Below are 6,333 nucleotides of genomic sequence, written 5' to 3'. Positions count from 1 at the left end.
ATTACTAATCATCAGAGAAATGCAAATCAAAACCACATTGAGATACCATCTCCCGACAGTCACAATGACTATTATTAAAAAGTCAAAAAACAACAGATGCTGGTGAGGCTGTGGAGAAAAGGGAATGCTTATACACTGTTGGTGGGAATGTAAATTAGTTCGGCCACTGTGGAAAGCAGCTTGGGGATTTGGCAAAGAACTTAAAACAGAGCTGCCATTTGACCCAGCAATCCCCTTACTGGGTGTGTACCCAGAGGAAAATAAATCGTTCTACCAAAAAGACATATGCACTCATATGTTCACCACAGCACTAGTCACAGTAGCAAAGACACGTAAACAACCCACGTGCCCATCAATGGTGGACTGGATAAAGAAAATGTAGTATATACACACCATGGAATATTACACAGCCATAAAAAAGAATGAAATCCTGCCCTTTGCAATAACATGGATGCAGCTGAGGGCCATAATTCTAAGTGAATTAACACAGGAACAGAAGACCAAATGCCATGTGTTCTCACTTACAAGTGTGAGCTAAACATTGAGCACACATGGACATAATCATGGGAACCATAGACACTGTGGACTACTAGAGTAGGGACGATGGGAGAGGGTATAGTTTGAAAAACTACCTATTGGGTACTATGCTCATTACCTAGATAGAGTATACGCATGTGACAAACCTGCATAGGTACTTCCTGTATCTAAAACAAAAGTTGAAATTTTAAAAAATAAATACATATTTTAAAAATAAAACTCAATAAAAACATCAACAATTTCAAAGCGAGTGAATCACGAGGTCAGGAGTTAGAGACCAGCCTGGCAAACATGGTAAAACCCCGTCTCTACTAAAAATACAAAAAAAAATTAGCTGGTTGTGGTGGCACGTGCCTGTAATCCCAGCTACTCGGGAGGCTGAGGCAGGAGAATTGCTTGAACCCAGGAGGTGGAGGTTGCAGTGAGACGTGATCGTGCCACTGCACTCCAGCCTGGCAACAGAGTGAGACTGTCTCAAAAAACAAAATATGGGGGCTGGGCACAGAGGCTCACACCTGTAATCCCAGCACTTTGGGAGTCCGAGGCGAGAGGGTTGCTTGAGCCCAGGAGTTTGAGACCAGCCTGGGAAATATAGGGAGACCCCCCTCTCTACACAAATTTTAAAATTGCCAGATGTGGTAGCCTGAGCCTGTAGTCCCAACTACTCAGGAGGCTGAGGTGGGAGGATTGCTTAAGTCCGGGAGGCAGAGGTTACAGTGAGCCAAGATCATACCACTGCACTCCAGGCTGGGTGATAGAGTGAGACTCTGTCTCAACAACAAAAAAGTATATGGGGACAGCCAAAGTTGAATGGAGCAAGGAGGAGGTATGCTCAATGGCAGTCTCACCAAATCCTATTGAAGGAAGAAGATATATTTAGTAATAATTAAAAGAGAATTCTAAATATAAGGAAAAGAAAAATTACTCAAAATTTCCAGTACTATGCTCAGAGTACTTTAATTTTGACTTTTAGAATCATGTTAATGTTTTATATATTTAAAACAAAATCAATTGAACAAAGATAGGGGAATGGAAACTAAAATACAAACAGAAACAAATGAGCCTAACTGTGTTTCAGATGAATACTAGATACGATGAAAGGGGAAAAAAGAAAACTAATCCAAGTAATTTTTGGACACAGTTCATTGATTACCATCACCCTCCATATTTGTGAGTTCCACATCCAATGAAACTACTGGAAAAAAAATTTTTTTAAATAATACAACAATAAAAATAATTAAAAAGCAATATAGTATAAAAACTACTTATATAGCATTCATATTGTATTAGATATTATAAGTAATCTAGAGATGATTTAAAATATATGGAAGGATGTCATAGGTTATATGCAAATACTATGTCATTTTAGATAAGGTATTAGAGCATTCCCAGATTTTCGCATCCTTTGGGGTCCTGGAACCAATCCCCCATAGATACCAAAGGACAATTGTATATTTCATCAGTCTAAAGAACAACAACAACAAAAAAGAAATGCAAACAAATCTTGGAATCTACTTAGTAGGTTTGTTTTCCACAATAGAATGGGTATAGCAATTCTTAAAACTATTTATGTGTATTGTAATCTTGAGCAAATTCATACTGTCGTTTGAAAACCAGGATTCTCACTGTGAGAAAGAGTGAGGATGAGAGAAGACAAGAAACTCTGGGATCTTGGATTGGTACTAGAGGTAGCAGAATGAAGTCATAATTTTACATGGACCCAAATGAAATTATTGTTCTTTGCAACTTTTTCCACTGAGAAGGGCTACAAGCAAGAATGAGTTCCAGTACCAATAAGCCCGCCTAGTATCAGAACTTGTTTTCTAAATCTTATTCCCCATTAAAAGCAACCAAAGCTCCTTGAAGCAATGGCTGATTCCAGGAAAAGGGAGAGTGTAAGTTGATCCTTTGCAGAAAGTAAGGAAGGACTCAAAGAGTAAGTCCATTTAAAAAGAAACCACTTGAAGAGAATCCATTGTGAAATCTAGGACAATCTGAGCATCAAAATAATTAACGATAGTAGTGAATACACGGAACAAAATAGCAAACCATGGGTCCATACTGATTCCAACTGAATAAGAAAGAAGGAAAACATTTTGCTTACAATAAAATGCCAAATGCTAAATATAGAAGAGATGATAGTTAGAAAACCACCATTTTGCAGTCATCATTGTAGTAACAAATCCAGGCAAGAATCACCAATGTATGTTAAAACTATGGAGTAAAAATTTGAAATGGGAGAGGTTATCTACATAGTCTCTGAGTATCTCCTCACAGATTACTTAAAACCGTAAAGGGAGAAATTTTAATTGTATACCAAAGGAACCTGGAAGACATCACCTTAACCAAATGATCAAAATAAATATCACCAATAAACAAGCCAAATAGATACCATGTGTTTCTTGATGCGATGCACTGCGAAGGATACAACCTGGCTTTTGTGGTATTCTAGAGGGGACAGGTAACCTAAACTAACAATGAGGAAAGACGAGACAAACCCAACTACAGGGCATTCTGCAAGACAACTGGCTGTACTCTTCTAAAATGTCAGTCCACGAGAGATAAAGGCTCGAGAACTGTCCTAGATTAAAGGAGACTGAAGAGACTTCGTAACTAAATGCAACATGCAATCAGTTCGATCCTGGATTGCATCTTGAGGTAAGAAGGAAAAATTCCTCTAAAGAATACCATGGGACAGTTGGCAGATTTTACATATGGAATGCAAATTATATAATAGGGGGTACATGTTAAATTCTGTGAATTGGATGCCTATACGGTGATTATGTAAGAGAAAGTTAGACCCTAAGATATTTAGGGACAAAGAGAAAACTGCATGATATCTGCAACTCATCAAAGAATCATAAGTGTTAGAGATTGAAGGGTCCCTAGAAAGTCACTAGGCCAAACCCTACTTTGTTGAAATAATGTAATCAAAATCCTGAGAAATTGAATTGCTCGCCTAAGATCACACACCCAGCCAGGAGTTGAGCCCAAGACTCTCTGGCCTTGTGTTTTCAGTGAGTGCATGATATCGGTTGTTCTTGTTCATCATGGGTCAATACTCAGGCAAATACATTGTTATCCATTAACTACAAGCCAATATACACCCCTGCAGCTTCAACCCAACTTCTGCTAATGCAAGGATCCCTGGCCTCTGGTGGGCTTACATCAGAGGACAATGACCCTGAGAACTTATCTGTTTTCACCCTTCTTAGTGCCAACCATGGCCTCAGAGGTGGGTGCCTCAGGAGAGGCCTGTGCTGTGTGCTGCAGTAGAAAGGGCTGGAGCTTACAGTTGGGAAGACCTGCTAGATGAAATCTGTCACTAGCTGCGTGACTTCAGGCACAGCTACCATTTATTTTCTCTGGCACTCAGTTTTCTCCAGTAAAAATGGAGACGAGATGCATATTTACAGGACTAAACGAGTTCACGTATGTGATATATGCCCACCCAATAGTAAGTCTTGGTAATTGGTCATTGTTTTCTTCTTTCTTTTGGTCCAAAGGTGTTTATGACTATGAATGCAGCTTAGTGGAGGGCTTGGAGAACTCACTACAAGTTAACTTTTTTCTCATTAGAAGAATATTGCCAAAGTGATATGTGCCTTATAGAAAAATAAAAAGGAGATCAGGCACAGTGGCTCATGCCTGTAATACCAGCATTTTGGGAGGGCAAGGCAGTCAGATCACAAGGTCAGGAGTTCGAGACCAGCCTGGCCAACATAGTGAAACCCCGTCTCTACTAAAAATTAGCTGGGCATGGTGGTGCACACCTGTAGTCCCAGCTACTCGGGAGGCTGAGGCAGGAAAATCACTTGAGCCAGGGAGGCAGAGGTTGTGATGAGCTGAGATTGTGCCACTACACTCCAGCCTGGGCAATAGAGCGAGACTCCATCTCAGAAAAAGAAAAAGATAAAGATATTTGACTACACGGTTAATAGTTGATGAATGTCCTTCTAGACTTTCTTCTATGCATATGTCACATGGATTTTTATACAAAAATACTGTAATAGTGTACTTACTATATGGTAACTTGCTTTTAAAATCTGACAATAGATCATGAGCATCTTGACATATAAAAAACCCACTTCTGCAATTTAATTTTTAATTATTACATGATAGCCTGTTGACAGGTGAGTCAGTTTTTCAAGCCAATTGTCTTTGATAGACATGCAGAGTGTTTCCAATTTTCTGCTATTATAAACAGTGTTGCAATTAACATTCTTATGGGTAAATCTTTGTTCACATCCTTGATTATTTTCTTAGTACATATGCCTAAAAATGGAATTACTGGGTCAAGGGCAATTCTTAATGTTAAAGCTTTTGATATAATTTGCCACATTAGGCCTGGCACAATGGCTCATGCCAGTGCTTTGGGAGCCCAAGGTGGGTGGATCGCTTGAGGCCAGGAGTTTAAGACCAGCCTGGGCAACACAGCAAGACCCCATTTCTATAAAAAATGATTTAAAAATTAGCTGGGCTTGAGGGCATGCATCTACGCTCCCAGCTACTCAGAGGCTGAGGTGGGAGAATCATCTGAGCCCAGGAGTTCAAGCACTTAGTGAGCTATCATTGTGCTACTGCACCCTATCCTGGGTGACAGAGCAAGACTGTGTCTCAAAAAAGAAAAAAATAAAATAATAATTATAATTATAATTATATGTCATATTGGTCTCCAGAAATATTATAACAATAGCATTCACAACAGCAGTGTATAAAGCATTAGGAAATGATCTTCCTTTAAATGTCCCAAGCACAGTAAACAAAAGCTTATCTTGAAAGGGCAGAGAGACTGGGTGCGGTGGCTCACGCCTGTAATCCCAGCACTTTGGGAGGCCAAGGTGGGCAGATCACGTGGTCAGGAGTTTGAAACCAGCCCAGCCAATAGGGTGAAACCCCGTCTCTACTAAAAATACAAAAATTAGCCAGGCATGGTGGCGCATAACTGTAGTCCTAGCAACTCGGGAGGCTAGGGCAGGAAAATCACTTTAACCCGTTAGGCAGAGGTTGCAGTGAGCTGAGGTTGCACCACTATACTTCAGCCTGGACAACAGAGTAAGACTGTCAAAAAAAAAAAAAAGCACAGAGAGGTTATGAAGCTTGACTTTCTAGGCTCCTCCATGGACTGACGGATGAGGACTTTAAGGGGTAAGAAGAAAGTTCCTTCTTTCAAGTAATGTCGTACGTTATTCTCCAGTGAGTGAAGTAACTGCTCTGGGATAGGCACTATGCTAGATGTTGGGGATAAAAAATTAAAAAGCTGGCTAGGCACAGTAGCACATGCTGGTAATCCCGGCACTTTGTGAGGCTGAGTTGGGATGATTGTTTGAGCCCAGGAGTTTGAAGTCAGCCTGGGCAAAATAGCAAGACTCTATCTCTTAAAAAAAAAAAATTAAAAATTGGCAAGGCACGATAGCATGCACCTGTAGTCCCAGCTACTAGGGAGGCTGAGGCAAGAGGATCACTTGAGCCAGGATGTCGAGGCTGTAGTGAGCCATGATTGTGCCACTGCACTCCAGCCTGGTGACAGAGCGAGACCCTGTCTCAAAAAAAAAATAAATAAGTAAGTGCCTAGTTTTCAGTCCTCTGCATCGTAACAGTTGAAGAATCCTTTGCTCCAGTGGAAGATAACAGACACCACAGGGCTGTCAAGGGCTGGTCAGTGACAACAGGGAGGACAATCTCCCTGATGAGAACAGGGCAACACTCTTTAAAATGAAATCTCGCATGATATTAGAGAAACCTGGCTTGTAGTGCAAAATTTGTGACAATTCTTGCCTTCTGTATGTTTTAGCA

The sequence above is a fragment of the Aotus nancymaae genome, unplaced genomic scaffold (genome assembly GCF_030222135.1).
Source record: "Aotus nancymaae isolate 86718 unplaced genomic scaffold, 86718_ANA_hifiasm-v0.15.2.pri h1tg000067l, whole genome shotgun sequence".
NCBI classification, from domain to species: Eukaryota; Metazoa; Chordata; class Mammalia; order Primates; family Aotidae; genus Aotus; species Aotus nancymaae.
This window is presented reverse-complemented; position numbering follows the sequence as displayed.